The sequence below is a fragment of the Symphalangus syndactylus genome, chromosome 5 (genome assembly GCF_028878055.3).
Source record: "Symphalangus syndactylus isolate Jambi chromosome 5, NHGRI_mSymSyn1-v2.1_pri, whole genome shotgun sequence".
NCBI lineage: Eukaryota > Metazoa > Chordata > Mammalia > Primates > Hylobatidae > Symphalangus > Symphalangus syndactylus.
The window spans coordinates 28,181,179-28,194,364 of NC_072427.2; the positions used below are offsets into that span (position 1 = coordinate 28,181,179).

The 13,186-nt window shown below is 53.9% G+C and overlaps 1 protein-coding gene across 3 annotated transcripts in view; it reads left to right on the plus strand.

Moving 5' to 3' along the window:
- The window catches only part of LINGO1 (leucine rich repeat and Ig domain containing 1), a 205,778-nt gene that overhangs the window by 120,328 nt on the left and 72,264 nt on the right, over nucleotides 1-13,186 (plus strand). For all 3 annotated transcript variants that reach the window (XM_055277598.2, XM_055277603.2, XM_055277601.2), the window contains one exon: nucleotides 7,662-7,843. The gene's annotated coding sequence lies outside the window, so the exon portion shown is untranslated. The remainder of the gene's footprint in view (nucleotides 1-7,661; nucleotides 7,844-13,186) is intronic.

The window sequence follows — 13,186 nt, forward strand, 5'->3', positions numbered from 1 at the left end:
TCCCTGCCCCGGAGGACCATGAGCCAGCCCCACTGTCAGGCATTCCCTTTCCACAGCTCCTGCCTGGCATGTGACCCCACCCATTCCCCAACTATGCAGGGCATCGGGGTTCCCAAACCAGTAGTAGGTCCTGGTCACTCCTGTAGAAATTGGGCAGCATCTGTGAGTCTTAGTTTTTCCTTCTGTTGGGTGGGCCAGAATGGTGCCTGGAACGTAGTAGGCACTCAACACATGCTTGTTGAATTAATGAACTAAGTAAGCGGTAAATTCCTGGCCTGGCTGCCTCACCTGAGTGTTGTGCAGATCAAAGTAACTAATGGATTTTTTACAGAGTTAAAGATGCTGTTTGGACAGAAGGCGTGGGGGATGCTCAGTGGGACGCTGGCACTGTGGATTATAACTGCCGTCCTCACTTTGCAGTTTCCACCTCCCAGAACCCTCCCTCATCCGCCCTCCTCTATATTGCTGTACCCCACCTCTCCCCTGGCCACTGCCTCATTCCTAACTCACTTCCTCCTGTCCTTCCGCCTGCCTAAAATCCATCCTCCCCCAGGTGGCGGCTGGAATGATCTTTCTGAAGCACGAATCCGGACTCTGGGTACTCCCCACTTAGAACTTCAAGCTCCTGCTGGCTCCTAGGATAAGAGCTCCATCCCTCGTGGTGCCTACTAGGCCCTGCCTGAAGGAGGGGGCTGCCTCCCTCTCCAGCCACTGGGCCTTGTCACTGGTGCAGTCTGCGGTGCCCTTCCCCGCTGCTTCCAAACCCAACTCGTTTTCCTTTAATACCCCTTCAAAGATCCTTTCACCCTGGAAGCCTTTCCCAAACCCCAGCCCTGGATCAGATGCCCCCTACCCTGTTTCCACAGCCCCTCAGGCTCCTGCTCTCACATAGCCCCCGAGTTGTCATCTCTCACCTTCCTATGCTCCACCCCACATCCTGCTCAGGTGTGTTTGTACCCTTAGTTCACAGAAAGCATTAGAGGGCATTTGCTGAATGAATGAGTGAGTGAATGAGTGAACTGGCAGCTCCTCCAGGCTGTGGGAACTCTGGGCTGGACCTTTGGGCCTACCGAGGGGAGTGGGCAACACAGCGTGCCTCTGACCTGTCCTGGAGTTGGCCTCCTTTCTGTGTGTCCCACTGGGCTCTAGGCATCTTGCCCTGGAATTGTCCCCATCTGCAGGCCCTGCAACAGCAGTGGCTGCATCTGCAGCGAGGGGTTCTGAACCATTCCAGGGATTTACTACAGGTTGAGGGTGGCATAGGAGCCCTGAGAACAGAGCCTGGGGTCTGCAGAACCTTGTCACCTTGTGCCCTGATCCCCACCCTGCCACCATCATCTGACCCTCATGCCCACACGCACAAGTCAGTTCTGCCCCCACCTGACCCCCAAGACCTTTCCTGGCCTGAGCTGCTCCAGCCCCTACGCTGCCCTGCACCAGGAACCTGGCACTGAGCCCCAGCTCTATTGCCCAGGCTGGAGTGCAGTGGCATGATCACAGCTCACTGCAGCCTCAAGCTCCTGCCCTCCTCTCTGCTCCTCTGAACTGGCCCCAAGCCCTGCCTTGTGCCTTAGCCAGTCCTGCTGATGGTCCAGCTATTACCCTGCTCTCGCAGACCCCCGTCCTGGGATTTCTGGCTTCCTGGCCCGGCTACCCTGGTGCTGACCACCTTCCCATGAGTGTCACCGCTCCGTGGGCCCCGCCCATGCCTGTGGTATCACCCTAACCCCTGCCTCCAAGCCTGCAAATTGGGGCAGGCCCAGGTGCCCAGTCCTGAGTGTGTGGGTGGGGGTTGGGAAGATGAGGAGGGGTCTGTTCTGCTCAGGGGAGTTTCCTAAAACTGAAGCTCCTACTCAGCCACTGGAAACAGAGGGCCCAGAGGTGGGGTTCTGGCTGTAGGTGCCCAGGGTGGGAGATACCCAGAGATAGGGGGCAGGGAAGGTTTCCTGGAGGAGGTGGTGGTGCCCTGGGTGAGCCGGTGAGGATGAGGAGGAGGGGGGGCCCTCTGCGGTGGGCAGAGCAGGCTGTCCACTCTGTGCTGGGCTCCATGCCAGCTTCACACTCACCCCTGGCATGGCCAGCCTTTGGGCGGGTATTATTAGCTCCATCTAAGAGACAGGAAAGCAGAGATTCCAAGAGTCTCGGGGACTTGCCTGGGGTCACCTGGCTGACCAGTGGCCTTGTCAGGTCTCCACCCAGGTCTGGCATCATTCCAGGCTCTTATGGAGGGAGGAAGAGGAGAGTCTGGGGAGGAGGGAAGGGAGGCGGGCACCCGCCACAAACATCAAAGCAGCTGCTGGCTGTGACTCTCCAGGGTGGGGGTGTGGGATGGGGTTGGCTTTCTGAGTCGGTCCTGCTCCCCCCTCCCCACCGTGGGAGAGCCCTCACGATGCGAGGTTCCCACCGCCCCCTCCCTGGAGAGGCCGGCAGTTTGCCTCTTCAGAGGATAATTCCCCATTATACAGAGATATTTAGCCTAATAGAAGCCGACAGATCATTCAGGGCAGTAATGTACTCCGGCTTCAAGCGTGTAGTTTCCTCAGCCTGAACTCCCAGATTAAAGGCTCCTTGCCCAGCCTGCCCTGTGCCGGTGCCTGTGACCTTCACTGCAGTGATGGGGTAGGTTTCTCCCTTCCTCCTTCCCTCCTCCTCCCTTGCCAGTTTCCTCCTCCCTCCCTTTCTCTCTCTTGAAAAAAAAAAAAGATATTTTTCTTCTAAAATGTTCAATGGAAAGGCTGTTGCTTAAACCTTGCATGCTCTGGGGACAGGCTGATGGTGCTGGGCTGCCAGCCGGCCTCGGGAACACCTGGCTGGCCCAGAGCTCAGCCACAGATCGGCCGGCATGGTGGGCAGCCTGGGCGGCTGGACACTCCAGCCAGGCTGGGGCAGGGGGAAGCTGGGAAGATGGCCCTGCCCAGGGCCAGAGCTGGCCCCTCTACTCCCTCAACCCATTTCCCTGCCCCAGGGCTGGCCCACAGGGCCTGACCTGGGGCCTTCAACGAGTGGGGGATGCCTTTAGTGATTGGGGAGCACTCTCAATGATTGGGGGCTCCTTGGGCCTGGGCATCTGGGGATGAGCCCAGGGAACACTAATGGCTAGATCTGAGGGGCAGATGGCACCAGGGTGGCCTTGCAGGCCTTGCGTTGATCAGGAGGGTGGCTTCCAGAGCTGCCTTCTTCTGGCCCTGCAGGGTTCCCCTGTCCATTCAGCTGTCTCTGCTGCTCTCTTTGTCCTTTCTTTGTCTCGCCTTCTCCCTCCCACCCCACAACCGCCACCTCTCTCTGCCTCCCCCTGCCCACCCCATCTGCTCACCGGGCTGCCTCTTTGAACTGCCTGGCACTTCCACGAGGCAGCAGGGAGCAAGGGACATAACCAGATCTTTGGAATCAGTCAGCCCTGGGTTCAAATTCTGGCTCCAGCACTTACAAGCTGTTTCTTTCCATTTAATATTTTTAATTTGGACAAGTTCTTTAATCTCTCCCAGCTTTCACTGCCTCACCTGAAAAGTGAGATGCTCCCACTTGGCCCTCAAGACTATCCTGGGGTCTGTCAGGGCAAACTGCTGGTCAAAAATTAAAAAAAAAAAGATTATCCCGAGTGTTCAGTGTATGATGTAGTGCCAGTGGGTGGCAGCTTCCCCACCTGGCAATCCCAGGCCCCCTGGGGAGACCCCATCTCCTGACACTCCTACCTGCCCAGGTGCCCTCTCTGCCTGTCTGGTAGGAAAGGGGAAGGTGGTCAGAAGGTGGTCAGGTGGGCTCTGGTTGCCCCTGGCCCACAGCAGCTGTAGGTGTGGGGTAAGAACGACGCCTCGTGGGAGGGACCCTACTTTATTTCATTTCTGGGCAAAGCCTATTATTTGGCACTGGTCTAATTTGAAGGGACCAACTTAAGGGGCTGTGGCAAAACCACCAGGGGTAAAGGGGGACAGAGTGGAGGATCAGGGCCTGTGTAACCAGGGAAGAAATCTTCTAGGCTGAAACCCCCTCTCAAGTTTTGGGGCAGAGGGCAAAGAGTGCCTCTAACCTCCAGGGATGGGAGTCTTGGCAGCTGGATGGAAGCCTGGGTGGAGTGGGGAGATTCCTGCGTCTTCCGGGGCAGGGGTGGCGGGGTGACTACCGGGGATGAGGGAGAAGAAGGTCCCTAGGTGTGAGGCCGCAGAGAATCTGAGGCTGATGTGCTGTGGAACCCTGGGCTGATCCCACCCCCTCTCTGGGCCTGTTTCCTCATCTGTTAGACTGAGCTGATCATGCTGCCCTATCTGCCTCACAGTGTGGGCTGCAGATCCAGGTAGAGAACCAGTGGGAGCGTTCTGTGATCTGTAAAGTCCTAATAATAATAATAACTATTATGCTGGACATTACCTTGCCTTCCCTTGACTCTCTGTAACACCCGCTTCAATCCGTGCAATCTAGCCCTGATTCATGTATTGACAGAATTAAAGAAACTCATGGCAGAAATCAACCTCCCCCTTTAGTGCAAATCCCCACCCAACACACATGGTCCCTAGACCTCTGCTTGCATACCTCCAAGGACAGGAAGCTCACTGCTTCTCATGCTGAACAGAGATCTGTTTCCCTGGAATGTTTTCTCCTTAGGCCTAGCTCTGCTCTCTGGACACACACATGCCAAGTCTGTTCATCAGAGACCGGAAGTCCTGATCAGGCCCCCGAGGTTTCTTGAGGGGTGGAGTCTGGTTGTGAAAGCAGTCCCTGTCTATGGTAGAAACTCTACGAGTCTTCCTTCATTACTCTCCTTTTCTTACCCCCACCCCCTCACATCCAGCTCATCAGCCAGCTGGTTCTGCCACAACACACTGCCCGAATCTGTCTGTTTCCTCCCTCTCTGTGCCATCACCCTGGCTGAGCCTGTCTTCTTGTCCTTGGGTGATTGTGACACTGGTCCTCTGCCCCAGGCCTGATCCCCTTGAGTTCAGTCTTCACTTGGCAGCTCTAGAGAACTGTTAACAATGAAGAAAACATCATAGCACTTCCCTGGTTAAAACCCTCCAGTTACTTTTCATTGCATTTGGGATGAAATCCAAAGCCCTTACCCTGGCCCTCAGGGCCCCAGCCTCCCGCTGCAGCTTCATTTCCCACAGAATAAATTCCATTGCGACCGCTTCAGAAAGACCTTCCTTGCCGCTCTAGCTTGAGTAACCCCCCAGCCCCAGCCCAAGTCTTCTCTTTCACATTACCAGGTTTTACGATCATTATTGCATGTCACTCTTTGGAATTATCTTGTTTATGTATTTGCTTATTTATTTACTTATCATTGGTATCCCCTGTCCGCATGAGAGTACCAAACTTGTCTGTGTTATACCCCAGTGAATCCTAGCCCCTATAATATACCTAGCATATAGTAAGTGCCGAATAAGTATTTGATGATGAATGAAAAATAACACAGAAAACAAGAAGAAATAGCAGATGATGCCATTGTGGCTGTAGTAGCAGTTAATGATATGACAGTTTTGTGTGTGTGCGTGTGTGTGTGTGCACACGTGCACGTGGGTATGTAAGCTGGGAATCACCTGCCCTTTTAATCACCTGGGCCTGAAGCCCTGCGTGCGTAGGAGACACACGTGTCCCTGTGGGCCATGTTCATGCACACTCATAAGCACACACACAGGCGTTTCGTGTTCAGTAGCAGTGTGACCTCTGGTGAAGTCTTTCACCTTTTGGGCCTCCGTTGCTCCACCTGTGGAATAGGGCTGGCTGGGGCTAGAGGCAGAGGCCTGGATACCATGGCGTCCTGAGGTTCAGCACTTGCCGGTGGCTGGAGCACTGTAGGCAGCAGGGGCCCCGGAGGCGGGAGGGAGCCAGGAGGTGTTTATTGAAGTTTACCTCTGCCCAGGGCTGCTCCCTGCTGCCCTCGGAGGTGAGGATCTCACCCAGGCAGGAGGGAGTGGTCTCAGGTCAGGAAATTGGCAGAAAAGCCTAGGGACAAGAGTTTTGCTGCTGGGAGGTGTATTACATTCACAGTCGAGGTCTCTCGGATGCATCCGCGACTTCAATCTGATAAGTTTTAATTTTTGTTTGTGTGCTTGTTTTTTAAAAAACCTTTTCCTTGCTACATTTATTTTACTTCTTGAACTTTCTGCATTCAATTGCCATACAAAAGATTGCCGTGAAATTAAAAAGGAGAAAAACTCTCCATCTGTGTTTCCACTCCTCCATGGCAACAGCCACTCCCTCCCTGCCCCCTTGTCCTCTTCCTGTGATGACAGTACTAGACCTTGCAGAATATTTGGGAAGTAGAAGTGGCCTCAGGTTACTTAACCTCTCTGTGCCTCAGTTTCCTCGTCCAAACAATAGAGGTAATCATTGTTCCCTCACCCAGTTGTTGTGCAGATTCCATGAGTTAACTTTTAATTTGTGAAGTGCTGAGGAAGGTTCCTGGCACTTAATAAGTACGATGTACATATGTGTTTACATAAGATGAGTAAGTAAGAAGGAAAGGGCAGCCGTATTGCTGCCATCATGGCACAAAGGGCAGCTGTAGAAGTCTGTCTTTGGCATCAGAAATCAAGGGTTCAAGCCCCACTCTGCCCACACTCTCCATGGAGCCAGGAGCATGCATGTGGTTGCTTTCTCTGAGCACCTGCTCCTCCTGTAAAATGGGTCTGTAATCGGGACCCTGTGATGCCGCAGCGTGGGTGGAGGTGACAGATGGGAGTGGGCCTCGTACACCCTGCAACCCAACCTCGACCTGCACTCATTTTGTCAGTTTTCTTCTCCCTCGTTATTGTCACGAAAACATTACTCGGCGTCACTACCGGTCTCTGCGTTGATCATTTTTAATGGCTGTGTAATACTCTCTTGGCAGGGGTGCCGTGAATCACTCCGTCATCTCTGTTATGGAGTGTTTAGGCAGCCTGCAGTGTCTTGCTGTTATAAATAACGGCTCTGTGCCCAAGAGGCTTCCCTTCTGAGTGACAGTTTTCCGGGACAATCTCAGGACATGCATTGGGGCTGCTTTGCTAGAGGGGCTGAGGGAGGGTCCAGTGGCAGTGACTGGAGGAGGTAGGTCCCTTCAAGGGTGGCCTGACACCCTTCCCCAGGGACATCCCTTCCCTAGGGATGGCAGCATGGGTATCAGGACAGCAAGACACTCTGCTGGCGATGGGCATGATGGGAAAACACGAGGCCGTGGTGGGAAGGGCAATGGGTGCTATGGAGGGTCAGGGCTGGGAGTTGGAGGAACTGTGTTTGCCTTTGCCACGCTCTCACTGTGTGACCTCAGGCAAATCCCTTCTCCTCTCTGGACCTCAGTTTTTCCCATGTACTGTGGCCAGGAGGCAGGCAAGGGTGGATCCAGAGCTGTGTTGTCCAGTGGGGTAGCCACTGGTTACATGTGGCTATTTAGACTTAAATGTAAATTAATTAAAATAAAACAAAATTAAAAGTCATTTTTTTTTTATCACACTATCCACATTGCAATATCCGCATATGACTGGTGGCTGCCATATTGGATGGTGCAGAGGCAGAACATTGTCATCGTGGTAGAAAGTTCTGTGGAACAGTGCTGGTCTAGAGATGCTTCCAGGGATCTTCCTTTGGTCTCACCTTCACCAAGGTGTGGCCACCATCTGCCCTACTTCCTGTACCCCTCAGGCCCCTTGTGAACCCTACTACTCACTCTTATTTCTCTTCCTTTCTAGGGGTCTTATAACCATGACCTGGCTACCTTGAGTCTGTGGGGCTACATAGCCTTCAGCCTGCATCTCCAGGGCTCTGACTCTATCCAGCTCCTGGACCAGCTCCCAAGTCTACTCCTGACCCCAGCCTGGGCCAAGGGGACTCCTCAAGCTTTGGGACCCAGCAGGACACAGCAGCAGTCAGGGTAGGTGGCATCCCCTGTCTACCCATTCCCTGGCTCCTGGAGATATCCAAGCCTTCTTGATCCCCAGAACGAAAGGGATACCTTTCTGTACACTGTATCTATCATGGTCCCTTTGATTGTAAGTAGCAAACTACAAAAACTAAAACAAACCCTACTTCATTAAAATGAAGTTGTCAGCTCTTGTAACCAAAGTGTTCAGTGGTAAGATGGGCTTCAGGCAGGGCTTGATCCAGTGAGTCAAACAGTGCAACCAGAACCTGGTTTTTGTCTGTATTCCTTCATTCCTCTCCTTGGTGATGGCTCCATGCTTAGTGGCATTTGGCATGACATGGTCAAAAGATGCCTGGCAGCAGTTTCTGTGGTAACATGCTTCTAGGTTTAGAACTAGGGTTGGGGGTGGAGACAAAATCTTCCCTGATAGAACAAATGAAAGTCCTCGAGTTGATCTCAATTCAGCTCATCCTGAACCTTTAACTGGGTCCACAGGACTTAGAAACACTGATGGGCTGGGGCTCAGTGTCTGTCCTTCCCCAACCATGTGACCAGGAATGAGGGGTGAGTGTTTCCCAAAGGAATCTTGGGATCCTGCTGACAGGAGAAAGGAGACCCCTCCCCAACTAGGGAAGGCAAATAACAAATAATCATTCTAGATGGTGTCTTAGATGGATGTGGACATGCTGTGTGTCCTTCAACAAATCTCTATGCCTCTCTGAGCTTCAGTTTTCTCACCTGATAATGAACCTCACCTGGCAGGGATGCTGCGAGAACTACCTGAGATGATGTACAGAAAGGACTGACATCTAGCAGTTTCTCAGTAAATCCTTGTTCCCTTCCCCTTCTTGCTCCCCCCTCCAGGAAGTTTGGGACATCGCTGGTTTGGTTTTTTTGTTTGTTTCTTTTGTTTGTGCTTAGAAGGGTGTATTGTTGATCAGAATCCTTAGAGGCAGAGCCTGAGATGAAGATTTGTGTACATGAGCTGTATTGAGGGCAGGGCCTCAGGGAAAGGGAGGAAGAGAAGAAATTGGGGTAGGAATGATAGCGCAGGCAAAGATGGGCCTTGGGCTGGTCCAGGGGACCCTGGAACATAATTCACACACATAATTACCCTTCCCACCCCCCACAAGGAGGTCGGGCTTTTGGGCCCCTGTATCAATCAGTCATTGGCTGTGAGCCATCCATGGGAGGGCCTGGATTGCCCAGGTAAGGTGGCCCCCGTTTGTGGAGGGCAGTTCTCTAGAAAAGAGGGAGCATTGAGCTGCAGCAGCCCACCCTCTGGGCAGCTGGGGGACAGGGTAGCACACCAGCCATAGAGGGCGTCTGGGCAGCCCACCCTTTAGCGCAGGGAGGCGGGACCTGTGTCCCAGCCTGGACAGTTCTGGACCTCCTGAGTGTGTTTTCTCCTCTGGTTTTTGCTCCTCCTGCCCCAGAGTGCCGGTGCCTTCTACCTTAGGGAGCTGGCAGCCAGCCTGGGGGCTGGTGATGGGATGGGACCTTGGCCCCTCCTTTGGAGAAACCTCTTCCACACCCAGGCTCTGCACTTGCCCTCTGCTTCTGCTGCTTCTCCTCTAGTAATTCCTCTTCTCTCCTCTCAGCCTTCACCTGCAGTTCCCCCTGCCTGTTATGCCCTTCCTCACTCTCTTTTCAAGGCCCAATTCAGGTCTCTTCTTCTCCAGGAAGCCTCTGCTGACTGCCCCGGCTTGTGGTTTTCTGCATTAGTCCATCTTCCAGCTCCACCCTTTCACAGATGAAAGACCAAGGCCCAGTGTGCATTGCCTCATTCATACTCTGCTGGTCACTGCATCCCAGCACCAAAGTGCATTGCTGTCTTTGTCTTGACTGCCAGGAAGCTCATATTCGGTTTGTGGCCTATTTCTGATAAGTGCCCAGGATGCTGTGGCATGCAGTTGCTTAATAACCTTGTCTCTGGCTTCTTCTTTCTCATTTTTCCTTTGTCCTGATTTCTTCCTTTGTTTTTCAGCATGTGCTGCTTCTGTTGTTCTCAGCAGCCTCCAATTCTTTTGGAGGGAGGTGGGGTATAAATAACCAACAGTGGCGGGAAATGAAGCATTCAGTGCTGACTGCAGCCAAATGCTAGGCCCTTGCTTTCCTAGGGGCAGCTCGGGTGGGAGGGTCTCCCCCAGGCCCAGGGTTGAGCCTGTCCCCAGGGAACACTGAAACCTGCTGCGGTGGCCCCAGTACAGTGCCCACTCTGCCCTCCAAGGGTCAGGACTAGCATTGTTCTGCTGCCCGCCCTCTTCCCTCCCTCTCCCCATCTTATCAGAAGCTAATGAAAGAGGCTGGGAAACCCAGTCCTCTGGTAATTAAATTTACTTAACGGGTATTCAAGTGGAGTAATGAGAAGTTTAATGCAGTGATTAGATTTTTCTTTAATTAATTAAAATGAGAGCCATGTGTCTTGCCAGCAGACCAACTTGACCCTCTGCTTGAGAGTAGCAGAGACAGTGGGGGGCTTGGCTGGGCGGTTGGGAGGCTCGGGGGCAGGTGCCGCCTCCTGCCCTGGCCCTGCTGTCTTCAGAGGCAAGCCCAGCTCTGATGTCCATCCAGGCCAGTCTCTGAATTGGCCTTTGTTTCTGAGGTTTGTAAGTGAGTAGGCTTGGGTCAAACCTAGGTCACCCAGGGCCAGGGATCCAACAGCCCATGCCCTCGGAGAGCTGAAAACTGAACCAGGATGGAGGTTTCAGACAGGAGCGTCGGCAAGTGTGGCTTAAAAGCAAGGAGCCTCTGGGTTGAGCCTGTCCGCAAGGATAAACTGAAGCCTGATGGTGGTGGCCCCAGGACAGTGCCCACTCTGCCTTCCAAAGGTCAGGACTAGCATTGTTCTGCTTCCCTCTTTTGGGAAAAAGGGATTTCAGGCCCTGTGACGGGAGGAGGTATTTTGGGTCGTGCATCTCAGTGCTGCCATGGGCCAGCCAACACCTTCACTTTCATGTTCAGCCAGACCTGGGTTTACCTCCACTGGCACTGGATCACCTGGGCAAATAGAATGGGGCAGTGGGTGGATAACCCACTTTTTCACTTTGGCTTGGGAGTGCATCCACGCTAGAAGGCTGACTGTCCTCGCTGTGTTTTTGAAGGCTAGGTGGGGAGGCAAGGAAGAGCTTCCCTGCTTGAGCCACTTCTGCTAGGGCAGAGGGAATCGGAATCCCAGCATAGCTGCCTGGAGTGGAGCATAGGACCAGCCTAACCAGGATAGAAGGCAGGCATAGTAGGGGCTCAGGAGACAGGCCCTGGCCCCTGGGGGGCAGGTTATGTTAATTGTCAAAGCCCTGGGTAAGGCGGTAGAGAGTCCTGGGCTTTTCACAGTGGGGGACAGAAAATGTCCCTCGTTAAGACCTGACCCCAGCCCAACACTAAACCCTGGTCCTGGACAGATTGAACCTTGATCCTGCTTCTACAATGAGCCCTGACCTCAGTTGCACACTGAGCCTTGATCCCAGCCTCACACTGAGCCCTGATCCTGAATCAACTGAACCTTCATTCTGGTCCTACACTAAGCCCTGACCCCAGCCACACACAGAGCCTTGATTTGAGCCTCACACTGAGCCCTGATCCTGAACAGACTGAACCTTGATCCTGGTCCTACACTGAGCCCTGACCCCAGCCACACACTGAGCCTTGATCCTAGCCTCACACTGAGCCCTGATCCTGAACAGACTTAACCTTGATCCTGGTCCTACACCGAGCCCTGACCCTGGCCCCACACTGAGCTCAGCGTTGTCGTGGATATGCCAATAGGAAAGCAGGTACCAGGGTAGAAGGGGTAAATGGCCCTGTTTGTCCATTCCCACTACCAAGTCTGCTGTCTCTGGGCAAGGCTCCTGTGCCAGGCCCTGCACTAGGCTCTGGAATTGCCTAGATGAATCAGCCATGATCCCTGCCCACAGGGCTAGTGGGGGCACAAGCAAACAGGTGATGAGAGCACCAAGTGATCAGAGCTGAGGTAGGGGAAACCCAGGGGACTGGCAGGGACATGGCTCTGCATTCAGAGTGTTCCTCTGGCAACAGGTGAGAGATGGAGGTGCTGGAGGCAGGGGCCAGTGAGGAGGCTGCGATGGGGTCCCCGAAGAGGCAAGGATGGTGCCCATGGGCAGTTTAGGGAGTCTAGGGTAAGTGTTCTCCCAGCATAACTGACTGTGACCCCCCAGACCACCTCAGCTCATGGTGAACCAAGGGACTTACCTGTGAGAGGGCTGATGATGACACCTTGCAAAGGAGGCACGTGTATCCATTCCATGGAAGAAGAAACAGAAGCACAGGCACTGCCTGATGCCCCTTGGCTTGAAGTAGCCAGGCTGGGCATGTTCCCGGGTCTTGCCTGCCCCAAGGCCTGCACGCTGGTATTGCTGGGGGTGAACTTGCAGTAGGAGCTGGGGGCTTCTTTATGACTCCTCCACTCTCGCCTGGGTGAACATAGCCTGGGCATCGGCGGGAGCAGGGGAGCCAGTCAGGGGAGTCTGGGCCAGTCAGCCTGGCATCCAGGGCTGGGGCAGGGCTTCCAGCACAGTTGAGGTTCTCAGAGCAGGGGGAGTGGAGAGGGCCTCAGTTAGGCGGGGAACGGGGGACATCAGGCTGAGGCCTCCAACCACAGACTTAGGGCTTGGGACTAGCCCAGGAAGGAGGATCTTCTGCCTCCTTCACCTTCCCCTCCCCACTCCGGGTCCCACTCCTTGGATTTCCAGGCACTCACACCCATTGCCCTCCTGCCACGCTCCAGCTGCTTCCGAATAGCCGGGCTGGAGAAGCCACCCAGACAGCCGCCCACCACCCACCTGGGGAAGCCCAGGCCCCAGGAGGGTAGGGACCTGCTCAGGATCATGAGGCTCTGCCTCCTGCATTGCTTTAAGGGGAAGAGTCTGAAATCCCATTATCTTGAATTTACACTTTTACTTATTTATTTTTTAGAGATGGGGTCTCACTGTGTCACCCAGGCTGGAGAGCAGTGTTGCGTTCATGGCTCACGGAAGCCTCACCCTCCTGGGCTCAAGTTATTCTCCCACTTCAGCCTCCCAAGTAACTGGGACTACAGGTGCACCACCATTCCTGGCTTTTTTTTTCTTTTAAGACAGGATCTCATTATGTTGCCCAGGCTGGTCTCAAACTCCTGGCCTCAAGTCATCCTCCTGCCTCAGCCTCCCAAACTGTTGGGATTACAGGTGTGAGCCACTGCACCCTGCCTAAAGTTGTACTTTAAACAAGGATTCTATGTGTTTGAATACCTACTCTGGGACGGGAGGCCTTCAGGGGCATGCGTGCATACAAGCTCGCTGGTACACAGGCAGACATCCCCAGGAAGCACCATACCCACACATGTCCACTGCCTCC